Below are 3,279 nucleotides of genomic sequence, written 5' to 3' on the forward strand. Positions count from 1 at the left end.
CGTGCACCGATTCTACGAAGCACAATTTCTTAATCAGGAGTTAAGAGAGCTAAGCCTCTGTGTGCTGTTGAACCCCTGATGTGTCGGATAGTAAACACTCCAAGGTGAGTTGACATCCATATATTTTGAAAGATAAACATGGATTTCAGATTTTTAATGAGCCTGACTTTCCTTCAAGGGTATCCAGTAACCGTATAAAATAAAGATTCTTTTTTTTATTAAACCTTGTGGAATACTTCCACGGGCCTTTGAAGGAAGTGTCAACTTTCCACAGAGGATGTGTGCAGGCCTGTGTTGGGTCATTTGGTAGATTCCATATTGTGAGGAGGATACATGTCTTTAAATGTTTAAGTAAACGGACTAAAAGCAATTTAATAATGATCCTGCAATAACTGATCCAGCAGTTAGGGAGCACCCTGAGTATGTATTAGGAGTCATGGTTGTGTCCACCTGGTGGATGTACTTCAAATATTCTCTCTTTTAGCTCTGTGTTTGGTCTTCCAACTCCTAAGGAAAATAGCTGGAAACAGCTGCGTGTTGTGGCCGAAACGACACTATACGAGTCGTGAGAGTGACCCAGAACAGTAAAGCTGTGGGTTGTACAGCTTAACAATAAACTGAAACTCATTATTTCTCCGGTTCATCAAAACAAGCAAATCTCACATTGTCATTTGATAATTATCATTATAAAAATATTAATTATATTATAGGATAAAATATATTATATTGTCTTAGCTGCACTAATACAAGTGTGTGTGTTAGCAAAACTACATCCATGCTAGCAGCTACGTGAGGCGTAATGCTCACAATGACAATGCTAATATACTGATGTTTAGCAGATATCATTTCTACAATGTGCACAGCTTCATTTAGTGTGTGAGCACAGAACAGCTGGGGAAATGGACATTTCATTAGTTTTGCCGGGAAATGTTGGTCATAAACCAAAACAAATACAAAACGCACATTTGACCTAATGATGCCGCTAAACGAAAAGTTCAGCAGTGTTGTTGCAATTCATCCTGGACATGACTGCGTGGAGCAATTAAATCCATTCAACAGTAGTTGGGATATCTAAGCGTGAATTAAAGTGACCGACAGACCCACATGTCAGAGTGATAACATCCTTTAATTGTGTGTTTGAATATGTGTACATCTTTAATTTAAACTGATTTAGGTGACTCTGTGGGGGAAATATATTCAATCCACACACCCAGCATGTGCTTCTCTGTGAGATGCGAATAAATCACAATCAATTTAACAGGAATGAACAGCAATTTGACTTGGAGTCTCATGCATATGGATATGCTCTAAAGGGGAGGTACTTTATTCAAATGAGACTTTATCTTCATAGAGCAGCGTCAGTTTCCCAGAGCAGACTTTCACTTGTCAGAAATGAACCATTTCACCTCTTTAAAGTTGCAACCGGTGGGAGCTCCAAAGATGAACATCATGGCAGCCCTCAACATGTCCTTTCATTTCTCAATGTTTTCTTCTTCTGTTTACTCCCTTCAAGAAACAGATGTCATGATGAATGGTGAGGGAGTCGGCTCTTGACAACAGAATTAATTTCCTTTTGCTGTAAAGAGGAAGAAATGTGTCAATGGCAGGGTTTACAGAGAATACTGTGACTCATGTGATGTAGAGTGAACTGAAAGGATTTCACTTCATTATGATAGGCTCTTTCACAAACCTATCCATGCTGATAAAAAACTCCAACTGGAAATGTACTTTGCATTTTTTAACACACTTTGCTGTTTGGTGGCATCTTTTCTTGAATGTAATGACAATGTGATATAACACTTGCAATGGAGTTTGAATATATTGTCAGGTATCTAAAACACGAGTTAAACGTCAGCCTTATAGAAGAAGTAAGAGATACTTCAACCTCATATCAATGTAGATGATATTGCAGCTTGCTGCAGTACCTTTTCATGGCACACGTTAACAAATTCACTGACGTCAAAGTAGATAAGGCAAAATCCTTTAATGCAAATACTGTAACTCCCGGGTTGTTCTGAGTAATTCTAATGAGAGGATTTTTCCCCCCTTAAGAGTCTGGGAGGGGAAATGGTAAACAGCAAAACATGCCCACAGATTTTTGAAAAGGATAAATTGGATAAATATGTGGTCTGTATAAACAAAGGGATGAATACCACTGTCACACATTCGTGTGGACTTGCAGTTCAGTGTCATTTCAGCAGAGCTTGTAGTTTTATCATAATGCCAAATGTGCCATTGTGAAACATCCACACTGACTCCCACTCACAAATAATGAGTCATGACAACTAAGACCAGAGGTAATCATGTGTGTGCCATGACTGCTCTCCTGGTAATTATAAGAAATACCGTAAATATGTGAGCAATTAAAGTCCAGAATTGCACAATATTACTAACAAAAACATTTGTTAGCATACTATAAGAACACGTTGTCTTTAAGAATAAAAGTCCAAAGAAAGTTAGAAAAACATTGAATAAAAGCTGGTGAATAATTCACTATGAGCTTCAAAGACACCAATTCTCTAAATCGCCCAAGGCCATACAATGTTTTACTTCAACACCTTCTAATTTTTGTTTCATGCTGAACAAGGTGTGAACATCCAAACAGAGATTAAATAATCATGTATGGATTATTTCAAGGCTGGAGAGCTGCTATGTATTCAGAGTCTGTTTTGTCCATAAAAAAGAAAGTGGTGTGATGCAGCCAAAATAAACAAAAGGAACTATTTACAGCAAATTGTGTGCATGTTATGGTATGTTACTGATTTATGTTGAGCTTCATGAGGACACTGGGGCATTGTGCTTCAGAATTGTGTCTTTAACTCTAGAGATGATGGGTTTTAACAATATATACAGTATGTCAATTAACACATACATGCATTTTATGTCACAGATTTGAATCAAGGGAGTGTTGCTTTTGTTGTGTTTGAGCATGTCCCTAATTAGCATACATTTTAATGAAGTAAAATACGTTAACTCTTTCGCATTTCGCGGGTAACCAGCCACACAGCCACCAGTAGGAGACCCGGGACCCCTTAGAGGGAAACTGGCAGAAGTATCCTTAATCTATAAAAGTGATATTCTTTTCATCATAACGGCCGGTCAAACCAAATCAATAAAAGCATTTTGATGTTGAAATGTAGATAAGATTGGTTCTTTCCTTACGGCTCTGCTCCTCGCGCGCACCTCCCCTCTCTCTTCCTCACTGTGTGCCGCGCGCAGGGGAGCTCAGTCTTATGGAGGCTCCGGAAAGTCTCGCATTTCCGCTTCAAAACCCAGCTG

Source organism: Cottoperca gobio, chromosome 15, assembly GCF_900634415.1.
Source record: "Cottoperca gobio chromosome 15, fCotGob3.1, whole genome shotgun sequence".
Classification (NCBI taxonomy): Eukaryota; Metazoa; Chordata; class Actinopteri; order Perciformes; family Bovichtidae; genus Cottoperca; species Cottoperca gobio.